This window comes from Tamandua tetradactyla, chromosome 20, assembly GCF_023851605.1.
Source record: "Tamandua tetradactyla isolate mTamTet1 chromosome 20, mTamTet1.pri, whole genome shotgun sequence".
Lineage (NCBI taxonomy): Eukaryota > Metazoa > Chordata > Mammalia > Pilosa > Myrmecophagidae > Tamandua > Tamandua tetradactyla.
Genome location: NC_135346.1, coordinates 49,809,326 through 49,833,645, shown reverse-complemented (window position 1 = coordinate 49,833,645; position 24,320 = coordinate 49,809,326). Strand labels below are relative to the sequence as shown.

Sequence of the window (24,320 nt, the reverse complement as noted above, 5' to 3'; positions counted from 1 at the left end):
ATATACCATAAATTGACTGCCTTAAAAAATTTTTTAAAAATTAAAAAGTGCAATTCTATTGATATATTACATATTCACATGCCATATAATCACCCAAAGTGTACTATCAGTGGTTCACATATCATCATATAACTGTGCATTCACATCACAATCAATTTTTGCACATTTTCATTACTCCAAAACAAATTTTTTAATTAAAGTAAAAAAGAACATGCAAAACATCCCATCTTCCTAGCCCCCCTATTATTTATTTATTTTTTTGTTTTTATTTTCTTATTCATCTGTTTCCACAATAACCTGTGGACTGGCTTTTAACAATGGGGATTTTTTAGTTTACACATTTACAATTCTAGGGCCATTAAAATATCCAAATTAAGGCATCCACAGGACAATACCTTCTCTGAAGACCAGTTACCTAGGAGCTTGGGCCCCTCTATCAGATAGCAGGACATATGGCGATGTCTGTTGGTCTTCTCTCCTGGGTTTTGTTGCTTCCAGCTTCTGGCTGCTCTGTCTCTCAGCTTCTCTGGGTGCGTCTCTGTATTTCTTCTCTTAGCTTTTGTATGTGTTGTATTCTCTTATAAAGGACTCCAACAAGAGGATCTGAGGTGGGTCACATCTCAATTGAATTAATAGTCCCACTGTTACCAGTCAAAGGCTGTGGTGCTCAATAACCAATTCCTGAGACACTGGGGTTTCAAAGAGAGAAAGAATTTATTATTAGGCGCATAGTAGGGGAGCAGACGGCCCAGCAGCTCAAAATCTGTCTCCTGAACTGCAGTAATTCTGATAGTTTTATTAGAGAAAAAGATGGGCAGGGTTTAGGATAATGAGCACAGTGGCTCCAGATGAAATAAATCTGGGGTGATTTAATTATTGAACATGTGCAGATTGATTTACATGTTTACTCATGGAACATGTCTAAGAAAATGGTATAGGTGACTTGTAGGTTAAAGTCTAAGCTACTGCACATGTCAGGCGGGCCAAATTTGGTTAGATCCAGTCTCGGTTATCAAGATAACTTTAGATTTGGAATGAGTTAGTTCTGGGCTGATAAACATTAGGGGCTGTCTTTAGTGATTACAAGACTCTAAAGTTGAAAAACTGGATAACTGGGTACAAATGAAGGTTAGTCACAAGGTTTTTACAATCACAGGGCTATCCAATCATTACCAGAAATCAAGGTAGCTGGATTATAATTTAGAGAGTTAAGGGATTTCCCTCTTCTACTCCAATATACCAGAAAGCAAAAAGGAATATAATGATTCAGTAATCAAAATCATCCCTAATCCTGATTTCGCAGTTACACTACTGCTACTGGACAAAGGCCATGGATTCTTCTGCCCAACATGCTCAATAACCGATTCCTGAGACGCTGGGGTTTAGTTTATTTCTACATATGTAGCAGGAGAGCAGACAGCCTAACGGCCCAAATCTGTTTCCCCAAGTTTAGGAGGTTCAAGGTTTTCTTTTGTTGTTTTGTTTTGTTTTTAACTTTTTTATTAATTAAAAAAAAATTAGCAAACAAAACATTAAGATATCATTCCATTCTACATATACAATCAGTAATTCTTAATATCATCACTTAGCTGCATATTCATCATTTCTTAAAACATTTGTATCAATTTAGAAAAAGAAATAAAAAGACAACAGGAAAAGAAATAAAATGATAACAGAGAAAAAAAAAAGATTATACACACCATATCCTTGACCCCTCACTTTCCTTTACCACTAGCATTTCAAACTGAATTTATTTTAACATTTGTTCCCCATTATTTATTTTTATTCCATATGTTCTACTCTTCTGTTGATATAGTAGCTAAAAGGAGCATCAGACACAAGGTTTGGAGGTTCAAGGTTTTAAAGGATTTTAGCAAGGGGAGATGATGTCGTTTCAAATAGCTTAGTTTAAAGCAGAAAAGGAGACAAGTGTTGTTATCATTTCAATAGGAGAACTCAAATTCAAAGGAGGGCAGGCAGAGCTATCGGTTCAGTACTAAAGGTGTAAACCAAACGGAACAAGCAGTCAATGGCCGACTTCATTAACATTGGGGCCTTTGCTCTACAGGAGAATGATCAGCTCTCAAAATCCTTTCAGATATCAAGGCAGCTGGACTACAATTCAGAGACCTCAGGTATTGCCCTGTGTACTCCAACATTGCAGAAAGCAAAAAGGAATTTTTATGTAATGGTTTACTAATCAAAATCATCCCTTAAATCCTGACTTCTCAATTACATTACCCGCATAGGTCTACACCCACAGGAGTGGATTATAGGAGCAAGGTCTTTTCTAGGGTACATAACAGCTTCAAACTACTACAGTGACTATATACACAACCAGAGTTTCCCCTTTTAAGCACATTCATACTGTAACGGAGAAATCAGGATTTAAAGGATTATTTCAATTACTGAATCATTATATAAATGTTCCTTTTGCTTTTTGGGATTTGGGAATGAACAAGGGAGAGTACCTGGAAGTCCTGAATTGTAATTAAGCTGTTTGGACAACTAGAAGGATTATAAAAGGCCTTATCTTTTATCTGGTGCCTGTGACAGCTATTAGCCCTTTATCTGGTCATTTTCTTAGGAGGCCCTAAAGGTAAGAAAAACAGCCTCAGTCTCATACATTTGTAAATCATCCACTAAACTCTACCATTGAAAGATAAATAGTTCTGCCTCCTTTCCTTTCAATTTATGTTAACTAATGTTAACAATGTTTTCTTTTCTGTTTTGAACTTCTCCCTTGAATTTACTATCTGAAATAAAGCCTTGAATCTCCTTTGCTTGGGGAGACAGATTTTGGGTTCTTAAGGCTGTTCTGCTACACGTGTAGTAATAAACTCTTTCTCTCTTTGAAACCCGGTATCTCAGGAATTGGTTATTGAACACTTCCAGCAGAAGAATCCGTGGTCTTTGTCAGGCAACAGCAGGGTTAATCTTTTTTTTTTTAATTTTTTTTATTAATTTCTAATTTAAAAAATATGACAAGAAAGAAAGGCAAACATTCTTAACTTATGATCATTCTGTTCTACATATATAATCAGTAATTCACAATATCATCACATAGTTGCATATTCATCATCATAATCATTTCTTAGAACATTTGCATCAATTCAGAAAAAGAAATAAAACGAAAACAGAAAAAAAAATTATACATACCATAACCCCTACCCCTCCCTTTCATTGATCACTAGCATTTCAATCTAAATTTATTTTAGCATTTGTTCCCCCATTATTTGTTTTTATTCCATATGTTCTACTCGTCTGTTGACAAGGTAGATAAAAGGAATATCAGACACAAGGTTTTCACAATTACACAGTCACATTGTGAAAGCTGTATCATTATACAATCATCTTCAAGAAACATGGCGACTGGAACACAGCTCTACATTTTCAGGCAGTTCCCTCCAGTCTCTCCATTACATCTTGAATAACAAGGTGATATCTACTTAATGCATAAGAATAACCTCTAGGATAACCTCTCCACTCTATTTGGAATCTCTCAGCCATTGATACTTTGTCTCATTTCACTCTTCCCCCTTTTGGTCCAGAAGGTTTTCTCAGTCCCTTGATGCTGAGTCTCAGCTCATTCTAGGGTTTTTCTCAACCCCTTGATACTGAGTCTCAGCTCTATCTAGGATTTCTGTCCCACATTGCCAGGAAGGTCCACATCCTGGGAGTCATGTCCCATATAGACAGGGGGAGGGTGGTGAGTTTGCTTGTGTTGGCTGGAGAGAGAGGCCACATCTGAGCAACAAAACAGATTCTCTTGGGGGTGACTCTTAGGCCTAATTTTAAGTAGGCTTGATCTATCCTTTGTGGGGTTAAGTTTCATTTGAATAAACCCCAAGACTAGGGGCTCAGACTATAGCTTTGGTTGTCCACATTGCTTGTGAGAATATCAAGAACTCAACTTGGGGAGGCTGAATTTTCCCCTGTTCTCATCATTCCCCAAAGGAGACTTTGCAAATACATTTTTATTCACTCTTCAAATCACTCTGGGATTTATTGGGGCATCACTCTGGACAAACCAACAAAATCTCATGTACTACTCAAGGTTCCATGTACTTATGATGTTCAACCAAGCTATCTACATTGTAAGAATTCGAGAATTCGAGAGTTTTGCCATGCAAAGGAAGACTCCAAGAGACATTCTGTCATGCAACACGCAAGGGGTTTATTTACCACACATGCGTGGGGCTCACTGAACACGCAGGAACAGAGAGCCCCGAGCCTGGGTTTGGGGAAGCTTTTATGGGGTAGGAGGAGGGGGGTGAGGGTCGAGCATGGGTAACAAACATTTTGCAAGAAGCAGATAAACATTTTGCAAGAAGCAGATAACAAACATTTTTCGCGCATGAGTCATGGGAGCTGCTTCATGCAAGAAGCAGCTGTCTCGTTGTGCAAAACTCCCTTACTCAACTTTCTCAGTTGCATTCTTAGATAAACTTCCTCCAGCAGTTACAACCTTGCATAACCAAGGCAGCAGATAACCTTGCATAACAAAGGCAGCAGATAACCGCCCCTGGGAAGTCCCGGGTTGTTTTCCTTAGCCTGATGGGGCCCATAACTCTTTTCTTTACAATTCTTAACTCACACCAAATGCATAGCAGTGAATATAAAATGACACAAATGGATATTTGTGGATATTTCTGGATATTTCTATCATTCAGAAGCTAAAATATATGTAAATAGCTAAATTAAGCAAGAAAAATTAGCTACTGTTAAGCTTTATAAAATCCTTCTTTACAACATAAGTTATATTAGGAAATGCACTAGTCAAAATATAAATTTTGTACCAAATAAACATTCTTTGCTTCAGTCTTACACATAAGTTGAAATTTTAAAATATTAATTACCATCTATTTTCAGCACCCTGCAGTAATGACATTCCTTTGTTCTTCCTCATGCAAAAACATTTTTAAAATTTGTACATTTAGTCACTATCATTATATACTCTAGGCATTCCCAGATTATACCATCTCAATCTTTATGGTCTATCTTTCTCTGTGATTTCATTTATGCCCCAGCCCACCTCCCTCTTATCATTCTCACATGCAGCTTCATTCAGTGTTTCAACATAATTGTATTACAGTTAGGTATTATTGTGCTGTCCATTTCTGTTTTTATATTCAGTCCTGTTGCACAATCTGTATCCCTTCAGCTCCAATTACCCAATATCTTACCCTATTTCTATCTCCTGATGGTCTCTGTTACCAACGAAATATTCCAAGTTTCTTCACTAATGTCAGTTCATATCAGTGAGATCATACAGTATTTGTCCTTTTGTTTTTGGCTAATCTCACTCAGCATAATGTCCTCAAGGTTCATCCATGTTGTACTTCATAACTTTATTTGGTCTTACAGCTGCATAATATTCCATCATATGTGTATATACCACAGCTTGTTTAGCCACTCATCTGTTGATGGACATTTTGGCTGTTTCCATTTCTTTGCAATTGTAAATAATGCTGCTATAAACATTGGTGTGCAAATGTCCGTTTGTGTCCTTGCCCTCATGTCCTCCGAGTAGATACCTAGCAATGGTATTGCCGGGTCATATGGCAATTCTATATTTAGCTTTTTCAGGAACTGCCAAACTGCCTCCTACAGTGGTTGTACCATTTGACATTCCCACCAACAGTGGATAAGTGTGCCTCTTTCTCCACATCCTCTCCAGCTCTTGTCATTTTCTGTTTTATTGACAATGGCTATTCTGGTGGGTGTGAGATAATATCTCATTGTGGTTTTGATTTGCATTTCTCTAATGGCCAGGGACATTGAGCATCTGTTCATGTGCCTTTTGGCCATTTGTATTTCCTCTTCTGAGAAGTGTCTGTTCAAGTCTTTTACCCATTTTGTAATTGGATTGGCTGTCTTTTTGTTATTGAGTTGAACAATCTCTTTATAAATTCAGGATACTAGATCTTTATCTGATATGTCATTTCCAAATATTGTCTCCCATTGTGTAGGCTGTCTTTTTACTTTCTTGATGAAGTTCTTTGATGCTCAAAAGTGTTTAATTTTGAGGAGTTCCCATTTCTTTCTTTCTTTCTTTCTTCAATGCTCTTGCTTTGGGTGTAAGTTCTATAAAACCACCTCCAAGAATAAGATTTATAAGATATTTCTCTACATTTTCTTCTAACAGTTTTATGGTCTTAGATCTAATGTTTAAGTCTGTGATCCATTTTGAGTTAACTTTTGTATAGAGTGTGAGATATGGATACTCTTTCATTCCTTTGCATATGGATATTCAATTCTCTAGGCACCATTTATTGAAGAGACTGCTCTGTCCCAGGTGAGTTGGCTTGACTGCCTTATCAAAGATCAATTGTCCATAGATGAGAGGGTCTATATCTGAACACTCTATTTGATTCCATTGGTCAATATATCTATCTTTATGCCAGTACCATGCTGTTTTGTCCACTGTAGCTTCATAATATGCCTTAAAGTCAGGTAGTGTGAGACTTCCAACTTCATTTTTTTTCTCTCAGGTTACTTTTAGCTATTCAGGGCACCCTGTCCTTCCAGATAAATTTGGTTATTGGTTTTTCTGCTTCTGAAAAGTAAGTTGTTGGGATTTTAATTGGTATTGCATTGAATCTGTAAATCAATTTAGGTAGAATTGACATCTTAACTATATTTAGTCTTCCAATCCATGAACACAGTATGTCCTTCCATCTATTTAGCTCTTCTGTGATTTCTTTCAACAATTTCTTATAGTTTTCTTTGTATAGGTCTTTTGTCTCTTTAGTTAAATTTATTCCTAAATATTTTATTCTTTTGGTTGCAATTATAAATGGAATTCGTTTCTTGATTTTCCCCTCAGATTATTCATTACTAGTGTATAGAAACACTACAGATTTTTGAGTGTTGATCTTGTAACCTGCCACTTTGCTGTACTCATTTATTAGCTCTAGTAGTTTTGCTGTGGATTTTTCAAGGTTTTCAATATATAGTATCATAGGGTTAATCTTAATGACCCTATGGAGGAGATATGATTATCCCCATTTTACAGATGAGGGAGGTGATTACTAGTAAACAAAAATTCTAAAGTGGCCAGCTAGCAAGTCGCATACTGGTACCAGAATCCGGGGTGACTGAATGCAGAGCCCTAGGTTGTAAGCAGCAACCCACTATACCACAAGAGCTTCCCAAAGGCCAACACTCTAAGGAAATGCCCTGTGAGAGGGCTTCTCAGAGAAATATTGAACCTCCTACACTTTTTAAAAAAGATATTTGTTTACAAGCTAAACTTCTCCCCTATATAGAACAATTTTGAAACCATCTTTTATATAGTCTCAAGGGTTATTTTTAATGAGTAGAGAAATGCTTATTTCCTATGATTAATAAGATAGATGCAAAATTATACCTACAGTAGAAAGATCTCAATGTTTAAAATGAGGGAAATAGGGAAAATGGCCTCTTCTCAGGAAACAAAATGGCTCAGATGTGCTTGCCCAACCTCCCACATCCTGGTTCCTTGTTTAAGTCCTGATAAGCACAAGCTAAGATACACATTCCTCTACAATGGTCCATTTCCCTGACTCCATGTCCACAAGGGAGCTGTAACCATAACTTCGGACATTTCTAAGGCAGGGTAGTGTCTCTTTCTAATTGGATTAGCTTTCCTGCTCAAGACTGTATGAGCCCACAACTCCTAGCCAATGAGAGATGGGTGAGCAGGCAACTGCATCAGGGGGCCTATATAATCTTCGTTACTGTGCAGATCTGGTGGGTGCCCTTTCTCATGAGAAAGAAATAAAATGGTGGCTGTCTCTAATTTAACCTCTTGTCTTCAAAAATCTTCTTTTGGGTCAGAGACTATCATTCCACTCAAAAAGAAAAAATAATGCAATTTAGAAAAAAAAGAAAATGTTAGCAGTGTCATATCTGTTTATTTGGGAGGAATATTTTTCTTTGTATTTTCCAAAATTTCCATAACTTTCATATATTACATTGGCAATGAAAACGAAAAGGTTAAAAAATTGTCTTCTTTGTTTTAACTATCAGAGATCTACATTTGTATGAAAACAGACATTTATGGTACCATGTTATGTAGATTGGGAGACCAAAAACCCTAAGAAATGTGTTAAAGTAGGCTCTACCCCATGAACGAGTACACCCTTAGAGCAAGATATTTACACTGGGACATTTACAACAATCCTGATGAGTGACATTGCCTTCACATCCAATGCCTATTAAACAGAAGCAGCAGAAATACATGTGGCCCAATTGTGAATATCTGGGACTGGGACACTATAATAGAAAATTAATATGCATGAAGTCATGTTCTCATAGAGATGAAATGCCTGGGAGAATAGCAGGCACTTCCCACTAGTTAGTTTTCTCTATGTCTCCAGGAATTCATCTCATATTAAAAATCATTCTCATGCTGGTGATCGGTGAAGGGGAGGGGTAAGGGGTATGGTATGTATGAATGTTTTTCTGTTTTCTTTTTAGTGCTTTTTCTGAATTGATGCAGATGTTCTAAGAAATGATCATGATGATGAATATACAACTATGTGATGGTAGTGTGAATTATTGATTATATAACAAGAACGGAATGATCATACAATAAGAATGTATATGTGGTTATGTATCATAATAAAAAATAAATGAATTAAAATAAAATAAAATGTATATGAAAAATGTATATATATATTGGGTAGTTGGAAATACTAATGATCAGTGAGAGGGAGGGGTAAGGGCTATGGTATGCATGAGTTTTTCTTTTTTCATTTTATTTCTTTTTTCTGGAGTGCTGCAAATGTTCTAAAGGGTGATCATGGTGATGGATATATAACTATATGATGACATTGTGAGCCATTAATTATACATCATGTATGGAATGTATGTATGTTAAGAATGTATGTGCTTGTATGTTGCTTATGAATAAAAATTTTTTAAAAATCTTTTTCAAAAATCTGTATTATATTTTATTGAAAATTTTGTGCTTAATTACTATCATTAAACAAAAAGTAGATCACTTCGAATTTTCCAATGTGTCAGGCACTATTCTAGATGCTGAGATATAGCAGTGAACATAGGGTTGAGTTCCCATAAAGCTTATATTCTAGTTATACAATAGTCAGAGTCTGCATTACTATAACTATAAAATATTGTTCTCTTTTCAACCAAGAAACATGCTATGGATATTTTTACTTCTGGACAGCTTTTAAACATGGACAGGCTCTGGGAATTGAACCTGGGTCTCTGGCATGGCAGGCGAGAATTCTGCCACCAAGCCACCACTGCACCACCCCGCTCTTGTTTTCCTTTGTCTTTTTTTTTCTAGTTAATTAAGTCTCAGTTTTTTGTCATTGCTTATTTTTCCTGGGTTTTTTTACATTTGGTTTTTTTGGGGGAAGAGATTATTTTTGCTATTTTTTTTCATTGCTTACTTTTCGCGATATTTATTTCTCCTTTTTTTCCCCAAGGCTCCTACAGATCTGTCAAATACCTATCAAGATATCTAAATGTTCAAAGACATCAAATAATCAATTCTGTTTGTGAGTTTGTTTATTCGTTTTCACGGAAACCTCTCTCTTGCTTCCCCATATCATCCTTCTCCAGTCTTGGCTGACTGATACAGTGCCATACTTCTGGGTTGGGTCCTCTGTCTACTTTTGTATTGTACTCTCTTGTACATTTTTCATTTCCTTCATAAGAAAGATTGCTTGGGAGACCTTGTGGCTGGGTTTCCCCCGCACTTGAATGATAGTTTGGCTGTTCATAAAGATCTCGAGTGAAAATAACTTTCCATCAGAATTTTGAACCTATGGAGAAATCTGATGCAATTGTGACTCCGTTTGCATGTGAATAATTCTTTCTCTTTGGATTCGTTTAAGATTTTCTCTTTACACAGTAAAGAGAGAGTCCACCATGAACCTTTGGAATGGACCCTAATTTCATTTTGTTGAATGTTTGGTGGGGCTTTCCATTCTGAAAACTCATGTCCCTCCATTCCAAGGAAATTTAATATACAGCCAAAGCTCTATTAGCTGGCCTTTACTTACTTTGCCTTGCTAGTTTAACCAATATCCTCCATTCTCTCTGAAAAATATGTTGACTAATCCTGTGGCTAATAAGAGTACCCACAAGGACTTCCAGGAAGATGGCCAAGTAGACTAGCCCTGCTACAGGGAAAAGTTAGAGAAGGGACAGGAGGGCAACTGAGGTGGCGATTCGGGAGTGTACCCAAACCCCACCACCTGCTCCCATTCTCCATGCTCCAGGCACCCCCATCCCACCAGTGCCCAGTGCACATATCTGCTCCACACCCCCACCCCAAGGGCAGCCCAACCCACCTGTCTTGCACCCCTTTGGAGCACTACCTTCCCCTCCCTGTTCCCTGCAGGCTGTTGCCAGTACATAAACACTGTGGACACTAACCTCTATACCCAGGCTACCCCTGCCCCCCCCATTGTGTCATTCAGCCTTGCCTCGCCCTCCCTGAGCTCTGCAGATCCATTTTCGGCACTCCCAGGACCACGCATGGACACGGGCCCCCAATCATGTCATTCAGCTCTGGGAACCACATTTTACATAGCCCTAGAACCGCGTATGCGCATGGCCCTCAGCCACATTTCCCAGCCCTGAGAAAGTGCTGACCTGCACAGCCAGGTCACATCTGCTCCCAATCCATAAAGGTAAATGCTGACCTGCTGCCATGGCTTTATACATGTGCACAAAGGGCCCTGGGACTTAGACCAATGCACACCAGGGTTATGCTCCCCAGACCAGTGCACCCGCACACCTATATTCTCCCTGGCCACTGGGCGTCCACTTTCACAAGCATCAGAGTACCATCCCAACCTGCACCTATACCTACCCTGAAACAAATCACAGTACCACGTGCTCCACCCTGTGCCCTGCTCCCTGATGTACAACCATCCCTCAAACACAAGGCCTTAGACTACTGAAAGAAATCAACTCCCAAAGTAAACCAATCAAGATATTTACATGCCATGAAGACAGAAGATCACTAAGCATATCACAATGCAGGCAAATATAGCCTTGCCTAATGACTAAATTAAAACACCAGAGGACAACTAATCAGAGATGTTCATACAACTCTACTTAATAAAATAAAGTGGGATAGCAAATGACATAAAGGAGATCAAGAAGACAGTAGAAGAGCAAAAAGAGGAATTTGAAAGAATAAACAGAAAAACAGTGGATATAACAGAGAGTAAAGACTCTGTTGACCAAATAAAAAAACATACTAGAGGCACACAACACCAGATTTTAAGAGACAGAAGAAAGAATAAATAATATAGAGGACAAGATAATTGACTTCAAACACTCAAAACAGCAAATGACAAAAAAGATGGAAAAAATTGAATGGGAACTCAGGGAAATAATAGACAAAACAAAGCACACAAATTTAAGAATCATTGGTATCCCAGAAGGAGAAGAGAGGGGTAAAGGGCTAGGAAGAGTAGTTAAGGATATAATGAAGGAAAACTTCTCAACCTTCATAAAGGACATAAATATACAAGTCAAAGAACCCCAAAGAACTCCAAACAGAATAAATCCAAATAAGCCTTTCCCAAGGCACATACTAATCAGTCTGTTAAATGTTGAAAAGAAGCAGAAAATCCTGAAAGCAGCAAGAGAAAAACAATCCACTACAAACAATGGAAATCAAATAAGACTGAGTTCAGACTACTCAACTAGCACCCTGGAGGCAAAAAGGCAGTGGAATAATATATTTAAGATCCTGAAAGAGAAACATTTCCAGCCAAGAATTCTGTACCCAGCCAAATTGTCCTTCAAAATTGAGGGAGGAAAAAGAATTGAGGGAGAGATTAAAGTTTTAAAGACAAAGAATCCTGAAAGAATTTGTCAACAAGAGACCATCCCTACAAGAAATATTAAAAAGAGTTCTGCCAGCTGAAAAAAAAAGACAGGAGAGGGAGGTCTGGAGGAGGGCACAGACTTGAAGAGTACCACTAAGGGTAATGTAAAGAATACAAAGAGAAAGAGGGAAAAGAATAGATAGATCTGACAAATAAAATTAAAAAGACAAGATGGTGGAATCAAGAAACACCTTTTAGGTAATAACTTTGAATGTTAATGGACTAAAATTACCAATTAAAAGATACAGATTGGCAGGATGCATTAAGAAACATAATCCAGGTATATGATGCTTACAAGAGACTCATCTTAGACACAAGGATGCAAATAGGTTGAAAGTGAAAGGATGGGAAATGATTTCCCATGAAAGTTGTAACTGAAAGAAAGCAGGAGTAGCTATACTAACATTAGGCAAAATAGACTTTAAATGTAAAGTCATTATAAGAGACAAAGAAGGACACCATATACTAACTAAAGGGTCAATTCACCAAGATGATATAACAATCATAAATGTTTATGCTCCCAATTGAGGAGCTCCAAAGTACATGAGACAGACATTGGCAAAACTGAAGGGAGATACAGAGGTTTCAACAACAATAGTAAGAGACTTTAATACACCACTCTTCTCTATAGATAGAACAACCAGACAGAAAATCAACAAGGAAATCAAGAAGTTAAAAAACTTGATAAATGAACAGACCTATACATGTCATTGCACCCAAAAGCACAAGGTTATACATTCTTCTCTAGTGCTCATGGAACATTCACCAGGATAGATCATATACTGGGGCACAAAACAGGTCTTTATAAATAGAAAACTATTGAAATTATTCAAAGTACTTTCTCTGATTACAATGGGATGAAGCTGTATCTCAATAACCACCAAAGAATGAGAACATTCACAAATATATGGAGATTAAATAACACACTCCTAAACAACCAATGGGTTAAAGAAGAAATTGCTAAAGAAATCAGTATCTATCTGGAGATAAATGAAATGAGAATACAATTTATCAGAACTTATGGGATGCATCAAAGGCTGTGCTGAGAGGGAAATTTGTTGCCCTAAATGCTTATATTAAAAAACAAGATAGAGCAAAAGTTGAGAGCTTAATAGCAAACCTGGAGGAACTTGAGAAAGTACAGCAAACTAACCCCAAAGCAAATAGAAGAAGAGAAATAACAAAGATTAAAACAGAGGTAAATGAATGGGAGAACAAAAGAACAATAGAATGAATCAATAAAACCAAAAGTTCATTTTTTGAGAAAATCAATAAAATTGATGGGCCACTAGCAAGACTGACAAAGAAAAAAGAGAGAAGATGCAAATAAAATTAGAAATGAGAAGGAGTGCATTACCACAGACCCTGAAGAAATAAAAGAAATCATAACAGGATACCATGAACAACTATATGCCAACAAACTAGCAACTTAGATGAAATGGACAGATTTCTGGAGATGCACAAACAAGCTACACTGACTCAGGAAGAAATAGAAGACCTCAACAAACCAATCACAAGTAAAGAGATTCAATCAGTCATCAAAAATCTTCCTACAAAGAAAAGCCCAGGGCGAGATGGCTTCAAAGGGGAATTTTATCAAACATTCCAAAAGGAACTAACACCAATCTTGCTCAAGCTTTTCCAAAATATTGAGGAAAATCTCTACCTAACTTGTTTTATGAAGCTAATATCATTTTAATACCAAAACTGAGTAAAGATGCTATAAGAAAGGAAAACTACAGGCCAATCTCCCTAATGAATATAGATGCAAAAATTCTCAATAAAATATTAGCAAATCAAATTCAACAGCACATTAAAAGAATTATACACCATGACCAAGTGGGGTTTATACCAGGAATGCAAGGATGGTTCAACACAAGAAAATAAATTAATGTAATACAGCACATTAACAAATTGAAAGGGAAAAATCATATGATTATCTCGATTGATGCTAAAAAAACATTCAACAAAATTCAACATTCTTTTCTGATAAAAACACTCCAAAAGATAGGAGATCAAAGGTAACTACCTCAATACGATAAAGGGAATATATGAAAAACCAATAGCCACCATTGTACTCAATGGAGAGAGACTGAACGCTTTCCCCCTAAGATCAGGTACAAGATAAGGATGCCCACTGTCACCACTTTTATTCAACACTGTGCTAGAAGTTCTAGCTAGAGCAATCAAGCAGGACAAAGAAATAAAAGGCATCCAAACTGGAAAGGAAGATATAAAACTCATTATTTGCAGATGATATGATACTATACTTGGAAGATTCTGAGAAATCTACAGCAAAGTTACTTGAGCTAATAAGCAAATTCAGCAAGGTGACAGGATATAAAATTAATGTGCAAAAATCAGTAACATTTCTATACACAAGCAATGACCTAGCTGAAGAGTCAGTCAAGGGAAAAATTCCATTCAAAATAGCAACTAAAAGAATCAAATATTTAGGAATGAACTTAACTAGGGACATAAAGGACTTCTACACAGAAAACTACATAACATTGCTAAAAGAAATTAAAGGCAATCTAAATAGGTGGAAAGATATTCGCCGTTCATGGATAGGAAGGCTACATATGGTTAAGATATCAATTTACCCGAAATTGATCTACAGATTCAACACAGTATCAATCAAAATTCTAGCAACTTGCTTTGAAGATTTGGAAAAGCTAACTACCAAATTCACCTGGAAGGGAAAGAGACCCTAAATAGCTAAAAGCATCCAAAAGAGAAGAATGAAGTGGGAGGATAAACATTCCCTGACTTTAAAACCTATTATAATCCCAGAAGAATTTGAACACTGATTAAAAAGTATTTGCAAAGTCCCCTTGGGGGAATGATGAGAAAGGGGGGAAATTCAACTTCCCCAGTGGAGAATTCTTGATATTCTCACAAGCAGTGGGGACCACAAAAGCAATAAGCTGAGTCTACAATCTTGGGGTTTGTTCATATGAAACTTAACCCTACAAAGGATAGGCTAAGCCTACTTAAATTAGACCTAAGAGTCACCCTAAGAGAACCTCTTTTGTTGCTCAGATGTGACCTCTCTCTCTCTCAGTCAACATGACAAGCAAACTCATTGCCCTCCCCCTCTCTATATGGGACATGACTCCTAGGGGTGTGGATCATCCTACAATGAGATGGGACTCAGCACCAAGGGATTGAGAAAACATTCTCAACCAAATGGGGGAGGAGAGAAATGAGATAAAATAAAGTGTCAATGGCTGAGAGATTTCAAACAGAGTCAAGAGGTTATCCTGGAGGTTATTCTTAAGCATTAAATAGATATAACCTTTTTAGTTAAGGCATAACAGAGAGGCTGGAGGGAACTGCCTGAAAATATAGAGCTGTGTTCCAGTAGCCATGTTTCTTGGAGATGATTGTGTAATGATACAGCTTTTGCAATGTGACTGTGTGTTGTGAAAACCTTGTGTGTCTGATGCTTCTTTTATCTACCTTATAGACAGATGAGTAAAACATATGGATTAAAAATAAATAAATAATAGGGGCAACAAATGTTAAAAATAAATTTAGTAGATTGAAACGCTAGTGATCAATGAAAGGGAGGAGTGGGGGGTATGGTGTATATGAATTTTTTTGTTTTCTTTTTATTTCTTTTTCTGAATTCATGCAAATGTTCTAAGAAATCATGATGATGAATATGCAACTATGTGGTGATATTGCGAATTACTGATTATATATGTAGAATGGAATGATCACATGTTAAGAATGTTTGTGTTTGTTATATTTTTTCAAAATTAAAAATAAATAAATAATAGGGGGAACAAATGTTTAAAAAAAAACCTATTATAAAGCTACAGTGGTCACAACAGCACAGTACTGGCACAAAGACAGAAGCATTGACCAATGGAATTAAGAATGCAGAAATAGATCATCAAATCTATGGTCAACTGATTTTTGACAAGGTCACCAAATCCTCTGAACTGGGACAAAATAGTCTTTTCAATAATTGGGCATGGAAGAACCGGATATCAATAGCTAAGAGAATGAAAGAAGACTCCTATCTACACCTTACACAAAAGTTAACTCAAAGTGGATCAAACACCTAAATATAAGAACTAGCACCAAAAAGCTTCTAGAGGAAAATGTAGGGAAACTTCGCCAAGACTAGTAATAGGAGAGAGCTTCCTAAACTTTACACACAAAGCACAAGCAACAAAAGAAAAAATAGAGAAATGGGAACTCCTCAAAATCAGATGCTTCTGCACCTCAAAAGACTTTGTCAACCAGTAGCCAGCCCCAGAATGTCACAGTCTTCAGGGATAAACTATCACATTGCAACACCTTGATTTTGGACCTCTCCTAGCCTCAAAAACATAAGCCAATAAATTCCTTTTTGCTTAAGAAAAAAAAAAGATTTTGTCAAAAAAGGTGAAGAGGCACTAACTCAAAGGGAGAAAATATTTGGAAATCGCATATCAGACAAAGGTTTGGTTTCCTGTATATACAAAGAAATCATACAACTCAACCACAAAGAACAAGCAACCCAATTATAAAATGGGCTAAAGATATGAGTAGGCATTTTTCTGAAGAGCAAATATAGATGGCTCAAAAGCACATGAAGAGATGCTCATTTTCATTGGCTATAAGGGAAATGCAGATCAAGACTACAATGAGATACCACCTCACACCTATAAGAATGGCTGCTATTAAACAAACAGGAAACTATAAACGTTGGAGAGGATATGGAGAATCTGGGACATTTATGCACTGCTGGTGGGAACGTTCAATGGGGCAGCCACTATGGAAGACTGTTCAGCGGTTCCTTAGGAAACTAAATATCGAGTTGCCCTATGACCAAGCAATAGCACTACTTGGTATATACCCAGAAGAGCTGAAAGCAACAACACAGACATTTGCACACCAATGTTCATAGCAGCATTATTCACAATCGCCAAATGTTGGAAACAAACCTAATGTCCATCAAAAGACGAGTGGAACAACAAAACGTGGTATATATATATGATGGGATATTATGCAGCAGTTAGACAAAATGACATCCTGAAGCACATGGCAAGATGGATAAGCCTTGAGGCCTAATGCTAAGTGAAATTAGCCAGACACAAAGGATAGATACTGTATGATTCCACTTTTATGACTAGAATAAAGGTATAATCAGAGGCTTATAATACAGAAGATAGAGGACTTACAGATACATAGAATCTAGAGATGGGTGAACCGCTAGCTATTGAGGTTGAACTCCAATGTAAGGGAATAGATAGGAGCAAAGGTGATTCTTTAGTGGGTCTAGAAGTAATTTTTACCATATTCAAGATGAGCAAGATTGAAAGGGGTTGTATACACCTATATGTCCTACTGACTCACACTAGAAATATGAATTAGTTCTTATAAGAATTACTTCAAAGATATGATTCTTGTATAAAAAGTGTTTAAGTCCAGGGTACAGGGGGAAAACTGCTATTGCATGCTATGAGCATGTTCAAAAGGAAACCATCAGCACTACAGCAACAACAGAGGTAAATAATGGGGTGAGGGACAAGAATTAAGAGGAGGTTTAGATTTCCTATTTGGCAAGGGTGTATGTATTGGTTTTCTTCCTCTTGGGAACAATAAAATTATTTAAAATTGAGAATGTTGATACTGACTGTGGACTTTGGGCCTTCTACATGATGCCTGATGAATGCAGGTGGCTGAAGGATGCACTGACAGAGAAGTAGAATGGCGAACAATGGTGTATACTTATGAACGAAGGTTGTGCTGCTACAAAAAGGAGCAAAATCGTGAGGCATGCAACCATTTGAATGAACATATAGGACATTTGATGAGACAAAATAAGCCAGAAACAAAAGTATGGTCACTTTTAGAAAATACTTATAAGAAAACAGGGGCCTAGATTGCAAGCTTTTAGAGCAAACACATTATGTCCAGAGTGGTGATTAATATTTCTGGATTTTGAGAGGCTGTTTTATATATATAACCTGATATTTAGAGATAGGAATGAAGCTGAACAGGCTGGGTTTAAAGTAATTCAGAACATAGGGGTAAGGAAGACAGTGTCCATATTTTAGAACCACGCATACTCTCTGAGACCAATGGAAGAAAGGTTTATTTCATCTGGAACTGAAATTTTCTGTAGTACATAATCTAATTCAACCTATCTGTATAGCTCATTTGAACAATTGAAGCACAGGAAGCACAGAATAAAAAAGAGGTCCTTCAATCCTGTATAGATTATTGTAATACGTGGAAAAATCCTAGAGTTTATCAAGCAGACAATCAAAAAGTATTGGCAAAGTCCCCTGAGGGAGGGGAGAAAGAATACAGAACTATTAAACTTTACCATCAGGGAATCCCCTGATACTGTGTCAAACTTTAGGAATACCCAAATCAATAGGCCATGCCCTCGATCATGAGGCTTCCTCTTGTGAAGCTTATGTAGGTAGTGAAGAAACTTAGACTACCTATAGGCATGCCTAAGAGTTATTTCTGGACGACCTCTGTTGTTGCTTACATGTGGCCTCAGTCTGTCTAAACCCAACTCTGAAATTGAAATCATTGCCCTCCCCACTACGTGGGACATGACATCTGGAGGCAAAAATTTCCCTGGCAACGTGGGAAATGACTCCCAGGGACGAATTCAACCTGGCACGTGGGATCAACAATTCTGTCCTGACCAAATGGAGGGAAAAAAGTGTAACTAATAGAGTATCAGTGGCAGAGAGAGTTCAAATAGAGTTGAAAGGCTACTCTGGAGGTTGCTCTTACACAAGCTTCAGGTAGACCTTGCTACTTATCATAACCTGCCAACCCCCCAGCCTGGACCATTCCAGCCAATCCCAAAGAACACCTAGGGCAATATATAAGATTCCACAAGGGTTGCATGCACTTATCTCCGGATGGATCCCTGGTCCAGATAAGCCCTGAAACCTAGCCCAGCCTCTCCAGAACATCAGATAGTTCCATTTCCCTACCCCCCGTATTAGTGACAGATGCTTCCAATGTCAAGAATTTAGAAATGCCATCACCCGAACAACCCTAAAGAGAGGTATGGAAAGATCAAAGGTGATGGTGGAATTATACATAGAAGATAGAATTTAACAAATGAATATGAATGTTGAATCATTGAATTGATATCTCTTTTCGTCTCCAGTATTTTAGAGCTGCTAGAAGTAAAAACCCAAAATTGTGAAACTGTAACCCACGTCAAAGTTTGAAATATGTTCTACGACTAATTGTAGTGCTGTGCCTTGAAATTTATAGCTTTTTTGTATATATGTTATTTTTCACAGAAAAAGAAGGGGAAAAAGTGGATTGTGATGATAAAAAAATATTTAAGCCCTCTAGCTTCCTATATTCTGGAGCAGCTAAAAGGAAAAATATGAGAGGATCCTATGGTAGCCCATGACAAACTCTGGGATCTGTCCTGTAACCACTTGCTGAAGAGTGCTTTGAAAACAATTGCTTTTTTATTTCTTTACTTTGTATATATGTTACACTATACAATAAAAAAGGTTAAAAAGAAAACAAAAAAAGAGTACCCACAACTCTCCCATCAGCAAACCAAGAGGGTTGGTTGCTGTTTCCCCCATATCCTTGTCCATATTTTTCCAACCTTCTAATCTTTGCTAATTTGATGGGGAGATCCAACGATAGTTTGAATTGCTTTGTGTACAAGTAAATGTAGGTTTTTATTCTTCTCTTTTTCTTGTTTGTTAACCACTGAGCTTCCTCTTCTGTAAATTACCTATGCATTTCACTTGTTCCTTTTTCTGTTGAGTTTCCTGACCTTTTATTTTAATAAATTGTAAAGTTCTTGAGTGTTCTAGACATAACCTCTTATCACCTTTAAACATTGCAAGTATTTTTATCCAATTTGTCACCTACATATTCTGCTATAAATTCCCTAATTCTGATGCTTCAAATGTAGTATTTCCCCTAGTTGATGTGTGCTTCAGAGTTTTGATAGGTCCTTTACACAGGTTGCACAGGTGTTATCTTCTATTAACTTTATAGATTTACTTTTCATATTTATGTCTTTAATTCTGCTGTAATTCACCATTGTATATGAAATGATATAGGGATCCAACTTTACTTCTCATCATGTGGTGAACTGGTTTTCCCAAAATAACCTCTAAAATAATCCACCATTTCCATTTATTATTATATAACAAATTCCTCTGTATACTCGGGTCTGTTTCTGACCTCTCAATTCTGTTTCACTGGTTTGTTTCTTAATATCACCCTACTAGATTTTTTTTTTTTTTTTAACATGGGCAGGCACTGGGGGTCGACCTACTAGATTTATTATTGTAGTTTTAATTATTGCTTTAATATCTTATAAGATAAGCACCATTTCTTTGTTCTTTTTCAAAATGTATTTAACTATTTGTAGGCATATATTCTATCAGTCAATTATAGAAAACATATTTGCTAGATCTTTCAGAAATTATATCTTTTGAGCTGTGAGTTTACCTTTATTCAAATTAAATAAACTTTATTCAAATTTAATTTAATTTAATAAATCAAATCAAATCAAATATCTGGATTTATTTCTGCTATCTTATTTCATTTTTGCTAATCTTTGTTTTTTATACCTTTTTTTTCCTTTCTTGCCTTCCACTAAATTGAAATTTGTTCTGTTGGTTTGAAATACATGCATTTTATTTTTAACTAATCAGATAAATACTTGTGCTTATTTTCCCTAATTATTTCTTAAACTTATCAATACTGCTATCTTTCTCCCGAAGAAAACATGTTGGTATGCTTTCACTTCCCTTATTCTCTCCCTCTTGCTCTGCTCTCCATGCCAGCTACCCACCCCCACCAAACACAGAGTTATGGCAATATTTCCTATTTAGAAGTTTAGTTCTGAATTGTTGGCGATTGTAAGGGAATGAATCATGTTTCCCGCAAAAAGCATGTCCAGGTCCTGACCCCTCATCCTGTGGGAGTCAACCCATGTGTAAATAGGAACTTTGAAGGTGTTATTAGTTAAGGGTGATCAAACTGAATGAGTAGGCCTCAATCCAATATGTCCAAAGTCCTATGAGCAAAGAAAATTGTTTATGGAAGAGAAGCCACGGGGAACAGCAAGACACTGGAAGTCAGTGGAAGCCAGAAGAGTCCAAAGACTATGCTGTCATGTTTGTTACCATGTGACAGAAAAGCCAAGGATCCCAAAAAACTGCCAGCCACCCAAAAGATACTGTCTCTTAGAGCAATCAAGCCTTCTACCCTCTGAAACTGTAAGCCAATAAATTCCTGTTGTTAAGCCAATCCATTGTATTGTATTTTCTCTAGCAGCCCAGAAACCTTGAGTCTAGATTTAAGATCTAGGGTTTAGACTTTTAATTCTGACTGCCCAGGTGATAGCCAGATAAATAAAAAATACTCAATATAATCCTTTAGCTGGAAAATGCTTAGCATAGTCTTCAGAGCTAAAAAATCTATTTAGTATAATCACTTCACTCAAGCAGCCTTGAGTTATTTTAAGCATAAAAAGCCCTTGTTGAGATAGTTTGTTTTTGGTCTAACGCAATGTAAAAAAAAAAAATCTTACTCTCTATTCCCAGAACCCCTCCCTTGCTCTGTTTACAGTAATGAAACATCATACCAGTGCCTTCCTCCTTTTGAACAAGAAGATCAAAAGCCCAAATGGTCAACAACGAGAGGGTCTACAAGATAACAGAACATGCTGGCCAGTTTTTCCACTTCTGTTTTTTTTTTTCCCTCTTCTGCTTTCTTCTGGATCCTGGCCATTTCTTTATCTGTTTGGGATTATAAAAACCCAAACCACCCTTCACACTACAAACTGGTCTTAGAAAGTTTTTCCTTCAATCCCTTATATGCGCACCTGTAATAAACTCACCTTCTCACCAAGACAAAGAGACTTGTTTCTCTGTTTGAAGCGGGATCAGGTGGGCCTGAGGATTTAGAACTGTGTTTTCTGACAGTAGCACAGGTTTGAATCTTGTCTCAGTCACTTACTGAATATATTATATTTACATACACAAATATTAACATATAATAAGGGTACAGCTCAATGACAGAAAATGAACACACCAGTGTAACTAGGACAATAAAAAATCAGAACATGACCAGGACCCAAGAAGACTCCCTTATGCCCACTAATAATCATCACTCACACCCTCACTAAAGGAAACCACAACTCTGACTTCCAACAGAATAAATATGTCTCATCAATTTTTCCATTTTATATACAGGAATCATACAATATGTACTTTTTGACATCTGTCTTCTTTTGCTCCACATTTTGTTTGTGGGATTCATTTATGTGGTCGTATGTAGTTGCAGTTTGTTTATTGTTGTGTAGTATTATTGCACAGTATTTCATTATGTGACACACTACAATTTATTTATCCATTCTGCTATTGATGAGCATCTGTGTATTTTCCAGTGTCTTGGTTTGTTTCTTTTGCTACTATGCATGGAGCCACCACGAACATTCTAATGCATGGCTTTTGGTAAGCATGACCTGTCTGTTGAGTATATAACTAGGGGTAGAATTTCTGGGTCACAAGGTGTACATATTCACCTTTAATCAATACTGCTAAACAAATCTCAAAAGTAGTAGCACTCAGATGTGGCCTCTCTCTCCAGCCAACACAACAGGCAAACTCACTGCCCTCCCCCGTCTGTGTGACTACATGACTCCCAGGGGTGTGGACCTTCCTGGCAATGTGGGACAAAAATCCTAGAATGAGCTAAGACTCAGAATCAAGGGATTGGGAAAATCCCTAGAATGAGCTGAGGCTCAGCATCAAGGGATTGAGAAAATCTTCTTGACCAAAAGGGAGAAGAGCAAAATGAGACAAAATAAAGTGTCAATGGCTGAGAAATTTCAAACAGAGTCAAGAGGCTATCCTAGAGGTTATTCTTATGCATTAAATAGCTATCACCTTGTTAGTCAAGATGTAATGGACAGGTTGGAAGGAACTGCCTGAAAACATAGATCTGTGTTCCAGTAGCCATGTTTCTTGAAGATGATTGTATAACGATACAGCTTTCACAATGTGACTGTATGATTGTGAAAACCTTGTGTCTGATGCTCCTTTTATCTACCTTATCAACAGATGAGTAAAACATATGGAATAAAAATGAATAATGGGAGAACAAATGTTAAATTTAGATTGAAATGCTAGTGATCAATGAAAGGGAGGGGTAAGGGATATGATATGTATGAATCTTTCTCTGTTTTCTTTTTATTTCTTTTTCTGAATAGATGCAAATGTTCAAGAAATGATCATGATGAGGAATATGCAACTATGTGATGATATTGTGAATTACTGATTATATATGTAGAACAGAATGATCATAAGTTCAGAATGTTTGCATTTGTTTGGTGTTTCTTGGTATTAAAAAAAATAATAATAAAAGGAAAAAAAAAAAGTAGTAGCACTCAGATGTGACCTCTCTCTCCAGCCAATGCAACAAGCAAACTCACTGCCCTCCCCTGTTTGTGTGACTACATGACTCCCAGGGGTGTGGGCCTTCCTGGCAACGTGTGGGACAAAAAACCTGGAATGAGCTAAGACTCAGAATCAAGGGATTGGGAAAACCCCTAGGTTGACGGGAACTGCCTGAAAATGTAGAGCTGTGTTCCAATAGCCATGTTACTTGAAGATGATTGTATAACGATACAGCTTTCACCATGTGACTGTGTGATTGTGAAAACCCTGTGTCCGATGCTCCTTTTATCCACCTTATCAACAGACGAGTAAAACATATGGAATAAAAATGAATAATAGGGGAAACAAATGTTAAAGTAAATTTAGTTTGAAATGCTAGTGATCAATGAAAGGGAAGGGTGGGGGGTATGGTATGTATGAATCTTTTTCTATTTTCTTTTTATTTCTTTTTCTGAGTTGATGCAAATATTCAAGAAATGATCATGATGATGAATATGCAACTATGTGATGATATTATGAATTACTGTTTATATATGTAGAACAGAATGATCATAAGTTAAGCATGTTTGCATTTGTTTGGTGGTTTTTGGTATTTAAAAAAATAAAAAGTAGTAGTACTCAGATGTGACCTCTCTCTCCAGCCAACACAACAAGCAAACTCACCGCCCTCCCCGTGTCTAGTGACTACATGACTCCCAGGAGTGTGGACCTTCCTGGCAACGTGTGGGACAGAAATCCTGGAATGAGCTAAGACTCAGCATCAAGGGATTGAGAAAAACCCCAGAATGAGCTGAGGCTCAGCATCAAGGGATTGAGAAAATCTTCTTGACTTAAAAGGGGGAAGAGCGAAATGAGACAAAATAAAGTGTCAATGGCTGAGAGGTTCCAAATAGAGTACAGAGGTTATTCTGGAGGTTATTCTTATGCATTAAATACATATCACCTTGTTATCCAAGATGTAATGGAGAGGCTGGAGGGAACTGCCTGAAAATGTAGATCTGTGTTCCAGTAGCCATGTTTCTTGAAGATGATTGTATAG

General features: G+C 37.1%; 1 long non-coding RNA gene across 1 annotated transcript in view; it reads right to left on the bottom strand.

Moving 5' to 3' along the window:
* Nucleotides 1-327: 327 nt before the first annotated feature.
* Nucleotides 328-24,320, bottom strand: part of LOC143664594 (uncharacterized) — a 45,401-nt gene continuing 21,408 nt past the window's right edge. The window contains exon 3 of the long non-coding RNA XR_013166534.1: nucleotides 328-689. This is a non-coding gene — a long non-coding RNA (uncharacterized LOC143664594). The remainder of the gene's footprint in view (nucleotides 690-24,320) is intronic.